Consider the following 15,412-nt stretch of genomic DNA (forward strand, 5'->3'; position numbering starts at 1 on the left):
AAATCTTTGTTTGTGTTCTACTGAAGAAACAAAGTCACCTACATCTTGGATGCCCTGGGGGTAAGCAGCTAAACATCACATTTTCATTTATGGGTGAACTATCCCTTTAAGTTAGATTGTTCTAAATGTTTCTCCTTTTTATCATCTTGAACATCCTAATTTGTCATTGGCCCGTCATTCTTATGTTCGAGTCTGACTCTTTCACATCTTTAAATGAGAGCAGAGATATTTTGAGAAATAATCACCTCTCCACTTCAGCTCTCAGTGCTCCTCTCAGATTCTTCTCTTTCTGTGAATCTGTAGCCAAATATCATTATTGTTGCAGTTAGATTCAGAGCAATTACAAAGAGCTGGAAGCATACATTTTAAAATGTCAACCGTAATGTCAAATGTAAAAGTCTGATAAACCAGCTTAAACCATATACAGGTAAGACCAGCAAACCATCTCAGGCAGGTTTAAGAGCTTTTTAACCAGGATAGCGCACATGTGAAATACTGTGTTTCAAACTAGGGATGTGTTTCTCAGTAAGATGGACCCTTGGCTTCATTATGGTCCTGACACACACTTATGTCAATACATGACTTTAAAACTCGATGCATCATGAACTTTCAGCAGCTTCTCTCCTGCATATACAGAGTTCTTGTCAATTCCTTGACCTTCATCTCCGACTATATGAACCTTTCTTTCTGTATTTTGCGTGAAGTATTCTTTCAGTTCATTGGCTCGTCGGGTTTTACCACTGCACGGGTAACCACACATTAATATTAAAGGCATTTTATTAAAGTCTGGATGACGGGTGGAGATTCATACTTCTCTACAGTGCTCCGTGGGAGATTTTCTTCTTCGCGCTCATGTATTGTGCTGATATGGCCAGTGCATTGCTGCCCTCTACAGGCCTGTGGTCAGAAGGTAAAACGTTCCAGATAGGGATGGGCGATACCCCTTATTTTGTTTTCGATACGATACCGATATTTTTCAAGGCAGTATCGTCGATATCGATACCGATTCGATACTTCTGCACTAAACTTTTAAATTATGAAATTTATTAAATTATTAAATTACTAAGAGTAAAATGGGTAATGAAAACCACTTAACTTTATGTTTAAAACGCATTTTAACCCGTTTAATCCCAAATTTTTCCCAGACATGAAAATATCCAAATGATGTGTCATTAGTAACCCTTTGAAATAATCAATATATTATTTTTTTTTGGAAAAGTGTGTGAAAATTTTTATTTTATGGTCAGTCACAATTGTAACCGGTGGGATAATGTGTATACTGAATTAACATATTTCTGCAGTCTTAAAAATTGTTATATATCTTAGCCCAGCTATTTTAAACTGTTTGATCACATTCTAGGGTTACTATTATGCATAAAAAACCCTTATACAACATTGATAGGAATACTGAGATCAAATACAAAAAAATACAACCATCAGCGTATTTCAAAATTGTTACTTTTTTGTAACATATATCATCACATTTTTATATTAGTGCTTACCAGTATTACAACATTAATATTCTAACTTATTTGTAACATTTGAACTTTTGATTTAGTGCAATATTTTGTACTGCCATTAGGGACTGCCAGTGAATGGCTGTTGCATGCATTAAATGCAACCTTTTTATTCTGACAGTGTATGATTTCTATTAACATGATCAGTATTATCTTTCAACGTTCAATTTAAATAATTGTAATTGCACAAACTATGTAGGCTACAATTTCAATTTGTTTACTGTGAAATAACTCAAACATTTATGTTTTTTTCTGTCCTCTGATAAGCATTGTTCAGGGCTGCCGTTCCCAAAAGCTTTAATGCTTTCTTATGATAATTTTGGGAAACGTAGCCCTGTTTGAATGCACTGTCAGCAGTGAGTGAATGCTCTCTGTGATTGATTGGTTATGTCTTGCAACATTTGCGTGTGTTCAGATGAGCAGGAAAATAGTTCTATCCTACACAATTACTCGCTAACAAAGGTTATTCGTCCAATTCAATGCATATTGTACGCATTATTATTATTATTATTGTTAAATAAACAAAACCACTGGTAAATAAAATGCACCTTAGTATCGATATTTTTGTTTGAGCATCGATACTTTCGATACTCGCGTCAGTATCGATATATCGATACTTTGTATCGATACGCCCATCCCTAGTTGAGGCATCAAAAGTAACTAAGTAACAAGCTGATTTATGGATGGCAACTGTAATATTATTACTGAAATCTAAATAGTAATTAGTTACACTACTAGTTACTGCAAAAAGTAATATCATTACAGTAACTAGTTGTATATTACTAGTATATAATATGGTCTAAATCCTGATTGGAAATCCTCACAGATACCATTTCTCTCTAAGAATAAACATAGCTGAGAGGATACTGCCTTTTCTAGTATTTTTGACAGAAAAGGGAGATTTGAGATTGATCTGTAATTAACTAATTCTCTAGGATCAAGTAGTGGATTTTTTTTAATGAGGGGCTTAATAACAGCCAATTTGAAGGTTTTGGGAGCATATACTTATGACATTAACAAATTAATAATTTTCAGAAGAGGATCTATGACTTCTGGAAGCACCTATTTTAGTAACTTAGATGGAATAGGGAGTAACATGCATGTTGTAGGTTTTGATGATTTGACAAGTTTATACAATTCTTCCTCTCCAATAGCAGAAAATGAGTGGAATTGTTCCTCGGGGGATCGATAGTGCATTATCTGATGCGATTCTGTAGCTGACGGCTGCATGGTTAGAATTTTATCTCTAATAGTATCGATCTTGGAAGTAAAGAAGTTCATAAAGTCATTACCGCTGTGCTCTTGGGAAATGTCTGTGTCTGTTGATATGTTTTTTGTTAATTTAGCAACTGTATTGAATAAATGTCTGGGGTTGTGTTTGTTTTCTTCTAAGAGAGACGCAAAGTAAGCAGATCTAGCAGTTTTTAGAGCTTTTCTATAAGTAGAAGTACTTTCCCGCCATGCAATACGAAATACCTCTAGTTTTGTTTTCTCTGGGCTGCTCTCTTTAAGGCGCGAGTGTGCTTGTTATGCCACAGTGTTGGACTGTTTCCTTAATCTTCTTTAAGTGTAAAGGAGCAACCTTATCTAAAGTGCTAGAAAAGAGAGTTTATAGTTTCTGTTCCAACATCAAGTTTTTCTGAGCTATTGAATTTGCTGAGTAATTGAGTAAGTCAGGAAGATTATTTACAAAGCAGTCTTTTGTGGTAGAAGTGATGGTTCTACCACATTTATAACAAGGAGTTGAATTTGCAGCTTTAGCTATATGAAGTATACATGAGGCTAGATAATGATCCGAGATATCACTCTGCTGCAGAATTTCAACGCCATTAATATCAATTCCATGTGACAGTATTAAATCTAAAGTATCATTATGACAGTGAGTATGCCCTCACACGTGTTGTCTAACCCCAATGGAGTTCAGAGTCTAGAAATGCTGATCCCAATGCATTTTTTTTTCATTATCAACATGGATATTAAAATCACCAACAATTAAGATTTTACCTGCAGCCAGCACTATCTCAGATAGAAAATCAGCAAATTATTTGGTAAAGTCTGTATGGTGCCCTGGTGGCCTGTATACAGTAGCCAGTACAAACGTCACAGGGGATTAATCATTAAAGGGGTCATATGATGCTGCTAAAAAGAACATTACTTTGTGTATATAACAGTAATCTTGCGGGGTAGACTCATTTAAAACAATGTAATCATCTGGTTTTAGCCAAGTTTCTGTCATACAGCGCACATCTAAGTTATGATCTGTGGTCATTTCGTTTATAAAAAGCGCTTTTGTAGAAAGGGATCTAATATTCATTAAGCCAAGCATTATCATTTATCTATATCTATATCTATATCTATATATATATATATATATATATAGAGAGAGAGAGAGAGAGAGAGAGAGACAGTCTCTATAGTACAATATCTAGGTGAAGGAGTCTCTGTTTGCTGAGAATTAACTGACTTCTGTGACGTGAGGCGGCCAGCAGACGGTCAGTTTAGCCAGTCTGTCTGCTTCCTGACCTGGGCCCCAGTTCGTCAAGTACAAACTCTAAAACTTGCCATATTTCTAGAGAGAAGAGCGGCACCACCCCTGGATGATGAAGACCATCTCTTTTCAACAGGTCAGGCCTGCCCCAAAAACTCCAATTGTCCAATTGTCTATGAAACCTATGTTATTCTGCGGGCACCACTTAGACAGTCAGCCATTGCGTGACAACAGTCTGTTATGTATCTCATCACCACGGTAAGCAGGGAGGGGACCAGAGCATATTACAGTGTCTGACATCATACTTTCACACACCTCTTTAATTTTATTTCTAGTGATCTCTGACTGGTGAATAGACAGTCAGCCATTGCGTGACAACAGTCTGTTATGTATCTCATCACCACGGTAAGCAGGGAGGGGACCAGAGCATATTACAGTGTCTGACATCATACTTTCACACACCTCTTTAATTTTATTTCTAGTGATCTCTGACTGGTGAAGTTGAACATCATTTGTGCCATTAGTGAATCATTAGTGAATAACAATCTTACTGAATTTACGTTTAGCATTAGCCAGCAATTTTAAATTTGCCAAGATGTCAGACACCCTGGCTCCTGGTAAACATTGGACAATGGTGGCAGATGTCTCTATTTTCATGTTCCATACAATAGAATCACCAATAACTAGGGAATTTTCATCAGGTTTCTAAGTGGGCCACTGAGTGGCGAAAACCTGTTTAATGTTTTGATCGGAACGGAAAAGCGGTGTTTTGTCCTGCGACTATGCTGCCTCACAGTCACCCAATCACCCTGCTGTGGGGGCTCTGCAACCGGAACCAAACAATGTACGGGACTCGCTATACTCGTGAAAAACAGAGCGAGAGAGAAAAGAAACAGAGCGAGAGTGAGAGAGAGAAAGAAACGGTAGGCGCAAATGACAAGCTAACAGGCTAACGGAATGCTAAAGCTCTGTGGTTTAGATTAAAAAGCGAACAATGTCAAGTTAGTTTGTTAGATAAGTATGGTGATAAATTAGTTATATTTTAGCAGTTTAAACAACAGAAAGTGATAGCAAGAGTCTCATGTATAACTATTTGAGTTGCTGCCTATGTCTGAGGTCACGCTCTCTATGCAGACTGGCACACCAAATCCTCCAGGGTCTGAAGCCCAGGGAATCGAGACTCCACCCCTAACACATCCAGCTCCTCTTGGACTGGATGCCATGGTACAGATGTGGCCAAGGCTACCATTTGATAAGTTATCAAATGGCACCCCGGTTACCATCGTGGCACTCGGAGGATGAGGCATGTGGTTCATGCTAGAGTCTCGGCTTGGGATCTGGCTGTGGTTCTAGAGGGGCTGCCCCTGGTTCCTTTTGAACCTCTAGACTCAGTCCCTGGGAAATCTCTCACCTTCAAGATGGCATTCTTGCTACCCATCACCTTTCTTAAGAGAATTTGAGAACTTCAGGTGCTGTCAGTCTCCCCTTCCTGTCTAGAATTAGGGTAGGGTCCAAGCAATCCTTCACCCTAGACCAGGCTACACGCCTGAAGTACCATCTAATACCATATGGTCTACGATTCTGCAGGCCTTCCATCCTCCTCCAGGTGTGACAGTGGGTCAGGAGAGGCTGAAATTACGGGAAGTCGTGGCCTAATGGTTAGAGAGTCGAACTTGTAACCTGAAGGTTGCGGGTTCGAGTCTCACGTCTGGCAGGGATTGTCGATCGGGGGAGTGAATAACCAGCACTCTCTTCCACTCTCAATACCATGACTGAGGTGAGACCCTTGAGCAAGGCACCGAGCCCCCAACTGCTCCCCGGGTGCCGCAGTAATATGGCTGCCCACTGCTCTGGGTGTGTGTTCACTACTGTGTGTGTGCACTTGGATGGGTTAAATGCAGAGCATAAAATGAGAGTATGGGTCGCCACACTTCATTAAAGGATTAGTTCATTTTCAGAATAAAAGTTTCCTGATAATTTACTCATCCAAGATGTTCATGTCGCAAAGAAATTACGTTTTTTGAGGAAAACATCCCAGGATTTTTCTCCATATAATGGACTTCAATGGTGGCCAATGGGCTGAAGGTCCAAATTGCAGTTTCAATGCAGCTTCAAAGGGCTCTACACGATCCCAGCCGAGGAATAAGGGTCTTATCTAGCTAAACGATTTGTCATTTTCTTAAAAAACTAAAAATGTATATACTTTTTAACCACAAATGCTCATCTTGCACTAGTTTGACTTCACGCATTATGTAGTCGCGTTGGAAAGGTCACAGATGACGTAGGTGAAAGTACTGACCCAGTGTTTACAAAGCGCACGTTCAAAGAAAGTCAAATGCCCTTTAAAAAAAAGTTTAAACAACAATGTCAGGCAATTTTGAAGTTGGAGGAGAAAATGAGATGGAGTTTTTCACCCTCCCCAACCTTTTTGAACCGGAGTACACAGACGAAGAACTAACCACGCGTGACCTTTCCAACGTGATTACGTAATGCATGAATTTGCGGACTCGCATCGTGGAGCTAGTGCAAGATGTGCATTTCTGGTTAAAAAGTATATATACAATTTTTTTTTTTTTTTAGAAATGGCCAATTGTTTCGCTAGATAAGACCCCTATTTCTCGGCTGGGATTGTGTAGAGCCCTTTGAATAGGCATTGAAACTGCAATTTGGACCTTCAACCTGTTGGCCACCATTTAAGTCCATTATATGGAGAAAAATCCTGAAATGTTTTACTCAGAAACTTTAATTTTTTTTGCAACTGAAGACAGAAAGACATGAACATCTTGGATGACATGGGGGTGAGTAAATTATCAGGAATGTTTTATTCTGGAAGTGAACTAATTCTTTAATGTTCAAAGAACATGAGGACAGGCATTTCTCAGTAAGGCACAGTGGTCATTTTGTTCCCCATAGAGTCATAATTTGTATGCATTGTGAGGGGAACGTCTCAAATTACATAGATAACCATGGGTCCCTGAGAGGGGAACGAGATGCTGTGTCCCCTTGCCATACTTCCTGCATGCCTGTGAGCGACTTTCTTCAGCCAATAAGAAGCTTACCTGTTTTCGTTCCGGGCATCCTCTGTAGCTTTAGCACCAATCAGGATTGGAGTAGATGCAAACACGAGTTTCAGATGCAATCACGCAGAGGTGTTCCCCATAGTGTCATCATTTGGATGCAGCATCTCGTTCCCCTCTCACATGGTTAAATATGTAATTTGAGACATTCCCTGGGTAGAGAAAGAGATGCAGGGTCAGTAGTTGACACTATGGGAATATCCTTTAGGTGTGATGATTGTCTGTAACCTTCGCTTTTTCTGTGATAGCAAACCTTCATCTTCATTAGACATTATTTTAGTCTTCATAAGTTGCATGATCCTTAAGAAATCATTCTAATTTGCATTCAGTTAAAAAAAAAAAAACTTTCTTCTTAATAACCCCCCCCCAGGATTCTTTGAAGAATCTATTTAAAATAGAAATAATGTGCAATTAATATTATTAATATTTAACAATTAATATTTTAATCAATTTAATGCAAAAAATAAATTAAAAATCACTGACATAAAATGGTGTGTGTGTGTGCACATTTCCTGTGCAAATGTTCCAGCACACAGACAAAGACAACCCCCAAAACACACACACCAGCACCTCAACCCTCTGCCCTCTAGGGACACGGGTGCTTTTGGATGACTTCCTAAAGCTTGAAGCCCTTCCCAAGTCCTCACCCTTGAAAGGGACAATGTTTCAAAGCTCATTTGTTGTGCTTTTTCTTCGTGTCCAACTAGCGTGGCGGGGGTCATGCCAACCTTCCTCTCCACAGTCACAAACAGGAGACCATGCCAAATGACACTCAGGGACAAGACAGTCATGACGGAATGCTATCATTCCCTTGTTAAATGCTGTTTTTACTTTTTTTTCCATCTAATTTTCCTCTTTTCCTGTTCTCCTGGGCCATAACTACAATTTGTGTGAGATAAGCTAATTTTATGACACAGAACACCTGTATTCATCTCCATATTAATCGAAAACAGGAAGTATAAATTCCAATTCAGTCACAGCTGGTGTCGTGTTAGATGTACCTTCAGGGAGAAGTCTGTCTGCAGCACATTAAAATATCACTCTATTCCCCTGTGTTACCTCTGTAGAGCATTGCACTGTTCTGCTCCAAATCAGATATCATAATTATGAATGCCATCATATCAATATCCATGTAAAATATTTCAATACGTTGGCAGGTCTCAGCAAAGGGTACCATTTATAGCTTGACTTAAGGGTACATGTGAGGCAGCTGCTCCCAGTAAAAACATATACTGTGATGTCTGTAGATGCTCATAACGCAGAGCCTTTACCAACTTAAGAGAAGACAGAAGGCACCACAGTACAATATCAAATAATAATACTATAGTATTTTGATGTAGGCCTGTACCATGGTGTAAAATCATTGCCAACATTCATTGAAGTAGTATACCATATACTACATCAAAGACATCCTAAAAATGTTAATACTTTTAAACACTTCACATATCACTCAGACAAATAAATTAAATACAACAGTGGCAATGAGATGCACAAATACCTCAACACAAATCTCAAACACATTGATGATCAACAAATTTTAATTCAGCATATTTATTAAGATAACTCAATGTTGAAAGATGGGACAACATTTCAACAAGTTTTGAACAAATACTTGAGTATCTAAATAAGGTCAACAAAATAACTTTTTGTTGGAAAAAAATGTTTAGAGTATTCTTGTTCAGTTCACAGAAGAAGAAAAAAATAAGACTCCTACTAAAAAAAATCTTAATTCAAGCTACTTTTCTAAAATTTTAGAATAACATTTTGGATTTTTTTTACAGCTTTGGGACTTCTTTGTTTGTTTGTTTTTTTTTGTTTTGTTTTTTTGAGGGAGCTTCAGAAGGATTTGACTGAGTGAATGCTAACATTTCCTTCTTCCATCCTCTCATTCCCTTTCTTTCTGTTCTGAGAGCCGGAAACCATTGTAAGGTCACCCAGTACAAAGCTGGAATCATTGTAGGTTGTCCACCTCCACTCATTAAAAACATTAAAGAGCATCACTCTAATGAACTCAAGACAATGCTAATTACTGACTGAGAACAAAAGGTGCATAAAAAAATCATGGGGCACACTTGTGCTCATCACTAGCTCAGCAATCTTAATCCATTAGCAATACGATGTGGAGGTACAGTACGTGTTGAGGCTAGTGCCAGTGTGGGTCAGAAGGGCTGGCGGTCTCAGAACCGCGGATACATTCACCTGTGACAATCCTTTATGGATGCGATAAAATAAAGAAAGTCTCTCAAGGACCCAGAGAGCTTACTCTGCTCCCAAACATCCCAGGAGACCAAGTGTCAGAGTTGTCTATCAGCAGCTTGAATGGGAAAAAGAAGCGTGTAAGCGGGAGCTATTGTGCCGCCGTTGTCATTGACTGATCGGGCCTATTTAACTGGCTTTCACAGAGAATGAAAGCACCTGAATGGATGAAAGAGACAGACTCCCTGACAAACAAGGAGTCCACAGAATATTCATGGAGGATCTGCGCAGGAAAGATTAATGTATTAGAAATTAAAATGGGGCTCAGTCGTTATGATCTTGCTCTAACACTTGGCCAGACCCATGTCAACCGCGTTCACGCTAACACCTGAAGTCGGCACGCCACCGCTGCCAAGGTGGAGAGAAATCATTAAACAAACCGCTATTGTATGAGGAGAATAATCTAACTTCACCCCAGCCCAGCTGACAATGAATAATTCCAGAGCCATTTGCAATGTTAACAGCACCTATCAGAGCCATCCGTGCCGCTACGATAAGAGTGGCAAATATGCATTTCAACAGTTGGAACAGACGCCACCTCACCGGCATTTCAAAGGACACCTGTCATTCATCTGAAAGACCTGTCGCTCTGTGTCTGGCACCTGAGCCAAAAAGAGAGACGCAAAGATAATCTTGACTTTCTCTCCCATTTTTCTGAACCCACTCTTTCTCTGGCTGAGTTGTTTATAAAAAGCTGTTTAATGTTATAAAATTTGATACAGTGCTACAGTGATCATCGATTCTAACTGAATGAATCAATTGGTACATGATTCATGTACATTAAGCATTTAAAAATATTTCATTTGAATTCCTACACTGCATGTCTTTTTTGTAGCTAAATATTAAATGCTACTATTTAGCCTTACGTTTTTTAATAGGTTTTATGATCTACGTTTTTTTTGTTTTTGTTTTTCATTTTGGATGGAATATATACAGTGGGTACGGAAAGTATTCAGACCCCCTTAAATTTTTCACTCTTTGTTATATTGCAGCCATTTGCTAAAATCATTTAAGTTAGTAGCCTATCCAGTTGAAGCCACTAGATTGTAGATAGCCGCTGCTGTGTTGTTCATTAAAAATATTGCGGAAAAAGAGAACATCAATGCGGAGAAGATCTTGTTTACATCAAAACTTTCTCGAGACTTTATGGCGGGTTATTTCCCCATCCCACTGCATCTCGTGTTTATAAATGAAAAATGTACTCTACCTTTGTATTAAACTATGCATACATACATGATGCTGTTTTGTTTATAGTTGTTTAAGCAACTTAATTAATTATAATTAGTTTATAAACATTATGCACTTTTTTCACAGATAGTCATTATCTTATGGTTTGAATAAACGTGCATTAGTAATATTTTGCTCGATGCGCCCTCTTGTGGCCTCAGAAGAGAAGCCAAAAGCTATTCTTCACCATAACTGAAATCATGCATTTTAAATTTGAATATAATTCGAATTTTGATAATATTTCAGTTCAAAATTCGAATTTAGTTTTTCAGCCATTTTGACAGCCCTATTATGCTCATTTATTTTTAACCAAATGTTCCATACTGCAGCTTTAAGAATGTTTAGAATATTTACCACCCAGGTTGATGGGAACTTATAAAACATACTTTTACATTAGGTACATTTTTACATAAGTGTCAAAGTCTAAATTAATTAAAAATTATTTTAATAATACTAATAATAATAATAATAATAAACAAAAAATAAAACATTTAAGAAGTGATCCAATGTTTTTGAGATGCGCTCATAGCTTCAGACGCAGGTCCTGTATGCCACCAGCAGCACCTGGCATTTACACTCCAGTGCAGTCGGCACACATTCTGGGTTTGGGCCCAGTCACTTAAACCCTACCAGCCTGTCCACAGGCTCTTCTCACTAGGGAGGATGGGCTGGTCACAACGTGTTTGAGATGCTGGTGTCAGTCCTAAAGGCATGCGCACACGCTTGGACAAACATATATGAGGACACACATTGTGTGGAGAACCTTGTAAAATTACTTTATCCAGCTATACAAAAATGGTTTCTTTGAAAGAAAAAAATATATAATAATAAAAAACTATATATATTTGTGTGTGTGTGTGTGTGTTATTGTTATTATTATTGTTATAACGTGTTTTTGCTAGACAGCAATGATATTAAATCAGAAATTAAATCAGAGCAAATGGAGACCTTTACTAAAGTTTCCAGCTCCCGTTACATGTTTCACCTAAGAAAAAGGTTGTAGTAATCTCATGTGTGTCTCTTCTACAACCATATATACAAAAATATGCCAAAATCTCTGCAAACTGTTACAAATTGCAGAAGCAACACCATATTCACATTTAGCAAGTCTCAAGTGTAAAAAGTAAATGTTTTAGAGCAGGGCTGTCCAAACTCGGTCCTGGAGGGCCGGTGTCCTGCAGAGTTTAGCTCCAACCCTAATTAAACACACCTGAACCAGCTAATCAAGCTCTTACTAAGCATAGAAACTTCCAGTCAGGTGTGTTGAGGCAAGTTGGAGCTAAACTCTGCAGGTCACCGGCCCTCCAGGACCGAGTTTGGACAACCCTGTTTTAGAGTCTCTTTTCTGCAAAGTGTACATTTAAATTAGGGATACAAATTCTGACCACCATTAAAAATATGACTACTTGGACAATACAATCCTAATCCTAGTCACAAATTAGTGTTCCTAATGGAGTCCTTGAGGAAAATAATTCAGCTTAACCACTGGATACAGCACATTCAGTCTATAATGAGCTCATTTCAATTTGCTGCACTTACATTAGTGCGCTCAGACTCGGCTCCGCGTTGGGAGACGTGGTACACATTGCAGCCTTTCGGTATCCATTAAAATTAGCATATGGACCTGTCAACACATCACGGAAGTGCATTGTAACGATGCCATTTAGCTGCACAGACTGGCCTGCCACTAGAATGAATGTGTGTGGCTGATGAATGCCCTCAGACCTCCAGCGACAGAGAGACATGCTAGGACATATTCTGCCCAATTCCAAATCAGTCTATTTAAGCATTATATATACATGCTTTTTATTAAAAGCAAGCATTTTAAAATTCTTTGTGCATTTTCTGAGAAACTATGTGGGAGAAAAAAGAAAGTAAAGGATAATGTAATTTTCTTCTATGGGTGATGTTCTTCTTTTCCTTTAACATCATAGGATTGGGAAAACAGTCAAATATTGACTGTTTGAGCACTAAATTGCTTGATGTTTGGGGGGATGTCTATTCTAATTAGAGCCCTAATACTTTGGACCAGATGTGAGAAACTATAACTACCCACCACAGCCTTTGGTGGCACGTTTTGCGCAGACAAACACCGCTCAGATTTTCTTTAGAAAATGTGACAACTACCTTCTTTACCCAAATTGCAATTTTTTCAGTTTGTACATTTAGCTTCGAATTTTTATTGAATATAAGTTTAAGAATGTTGGTATAAAAATACTTTGGCAGCGTAGAGCTGCACAGAGCTGCCAACACACACAGGCAGCAAGGCTTTTGTTGTGGTGTGATTGTTTGTGATGTGTGCTGAGAGCAGATATTGTTGTGCAGTGGGGCACAGCAGGGCAAGCAGCTATTGTTCAGGCTGGGTTTAAAAACACAAGCCTGGTTATCAATATCACACAGCCTCTCTTCAAGCGGTCTACTGTGGCTGACAACCCAGCACACCTCACTTTCAGACAGAATTTGGCCAATAGATTTACCATTTCTTCAAAGGTTCTTCTGCTGTTTACCGAAAGCATACTCATTTATTTGTTTGTTATAGGCCTGTTGACAACAACATGAATGATCAACCTGAAAATTTTATCCGATTTACGCATGTGATTTTTCTGTTCAGACCAATGCATAAAAAACAGGTGGGCTGAATGGTGAAATGCAGATTCACTCTCTGAAAGTAGGTGGCGCTTATAGAAAAGCAGAAAAGTTCTGGTTATTCCAGGACACAAAGCTATGTACCTTGTTTACGCCTGGCATTAAGATGCATTTTTGGTTGTTTTTTGACTGGAAACAAACACATTCCCATTTATACCTGTTTTTTTTATTTTTTAGTCTCTTTTGTCCACTTTTGACCACGTCTGTCCTGATATCTTTGAGGAGAGGGTCTATGAGCAGGTCTTATGTATGGGCTTCTGATCTAATATTGCAAAACAAACTTGTGCAAGCTACATAAAAATGTGAAAGGAGACAATGGAAAAGGATACGGAAAGCTTTGCCAAACTCTGTGGGTTTGTGTTAGAATCAGGACTAGTATAGTATAATATAACATTGTGATTTTAACTCTTTTTTTGCCTTCAAACCAAATTTACGATAAAGTTTAAATTTGTAATGTTTAGGAATTAGGTCAGTAGGCAGAGAGGAAGAGGTATTTTGTGGCTGTTCAAATGCATGAGGATTTACGAAAGCAATCCGAATGAATGCGTTTTCAAGTACCTCTGGAAGTGGTCAAAATTGAACAGGGTCAAAACATTTCATACCCCGTTTACACCTATATGTAGCGTTATCCACTTGTAATGAGATTGACAAAAACACATCTTGATACCAGGTGCAAACCGGGCCTTTCTGTTTCTGACACTCTCTGGTCACAGAGAAGAAAGTAGGTCAAACAGTATTTACATGTGTATATAAATGTAAGGGAAACAGGTCAATTTAGCTCAAAGGGAATCATTTATGATTTTTCATAGGGAATTTGGACAGAATCACAATTTTACGGCTGATCACTGAGTCGGCCAGCGATTCACTGAACGAGGCGTATAACATAAATTCTGCAATGGATATTAATATCCAAAGTATAGTGAAAACACTATTTATTAGCACAGTAACAAGATCGGCAGTTTAAGACATTAACTTGTAAGCACAAAACACAAGATACTTCTCTTTTCAATATAAATAAGGCAATTATTAGATAAATCTAAGACATATAAGCTAGTCTAACACCTAAACACACGCACTCACACATTCACACAAGTTGCAGGAAGAGAGAAAGTGAGGAAAGAATGAGTTTAAGAGAATGAAAATGTGAAATCCCAAGTTTACAGCAATATGTGCAATTGCATAGACCTGAACAACTATCAGTCACTTAATTAACCCTCAGATTGAGTTCCTCAATGAGGTTAAAATTTATATTAAATGCACCAGTTCAGCTAGAATCTGTAAATACTTGCGTTAACTGTGTAGGGGGGTTCCCTTTGTTGTGGTCCTTGCAGAAAAGGGTGTTTCCCGAGGTTGCTGATTGGCTGGAAGTTCAGTAGTCGTTGAAGTGACGTCTTGGGAAGCCAGTGGTTGGGTGTTGGCTGAAGACGCAGAGCTGTGGGCTGGTTGGAGTTTTGAGGCAGTCACAGACTCGAGGTGAACTAGATGGTTTTCTTCTCATCGTGGCTAAGTAGCAGCGGGCGTGCAGGCGGAAGCACGCTGAAATGGCGCTCGATGAATTCACGGGCAAAAAGCAGTGGCAAAAAGCTAGAAGCATACTTTGATGGTGTCCTGAGTATTTAAACTGGGCTTTTGAACACATCCCAAATCTTGTGTTGACCAATTAGACAATGTCTTAGCTTGGGGTGTTGTATGTTTCTCCTCCCAATACATAAATCAACATGTCATTTCATTAGTCACATGGTCCAAATTTTCCCACTCTTGCAGAGTATAATTTTGGACATGATTTCTATAACAAGAATATGATACATTTGACAAAGAATTTAAGAAGATTCAAACACACACATACTAACCATGAATATGAACCCTTAAGCTATTCAATAGTTATTAAAAAGACATACACAATAAGTGATTAGAACATGATAGTCAAATGTGTGGGTTACATACATGATATGGAGTTAAGCAATGATACTGATATAAAAAAGTCTTTTTTAGTTCATTTTGGTGCATCTACATCTGTAAAAGACAGTTTCTGTGCCATTCTGTGAACATAAGGACATGTTCTGTGAAGACCAGAGGTTAAAAGGTCTCATAAGGAATCTCAGTCTGATCTTTGTCTTCTAGGTGGGGGAAACCAATCCAAAGAGCTTGTGATCGTGATTACTATCACTGGTTCACATGTGATGGTCATGCTGTGCATCTCT

The 15,412-nt window shown here is 38.4% G+C and overlaps 1 long non-coding RNA gene across 1 annotated transcript in view; it reads left to right on the top strand.

The window, feature by feature from the left end:
• The window catches only part of LOC107745275 (uncharacterized), a 17,077-nt gene extending 1,708 nt beyond the window's left edge, over positions 1-15,369 (top strand). The window contains exon 3 of the long non-coding RNA XR_001640582.1: positions 15,356-15,369. This is a non-coding gene — a long non-coding RNA (uncharacterized LOC107745275). The remainder of the gene's footprint in view (positions 1-15,355) is intronic.
• The last annotated feature ends 43 nt before the right edge of the window (positions 15,370-15,412 follow it).

This window comes from Sinocyclocheilus rhinocerous, unplaced genomic scaffold (genome assembly GCF_001515625.1).
Source record: "Sinocyclocheilus rhinocerous isolate Xijiao unplaced genomic scaffold, SAMN03320098_v1.1 scaffold887, whole genome shotgun sequence".
Classification (NCBI taxonomy): domain Eukaryota; kingdom Metazoa; phylum Chordata; class Actinopteri; order Cypriniformes; family Cyprinidae; genus Sinocyclocheilus; species Sinocyclocheilus rhinocerous.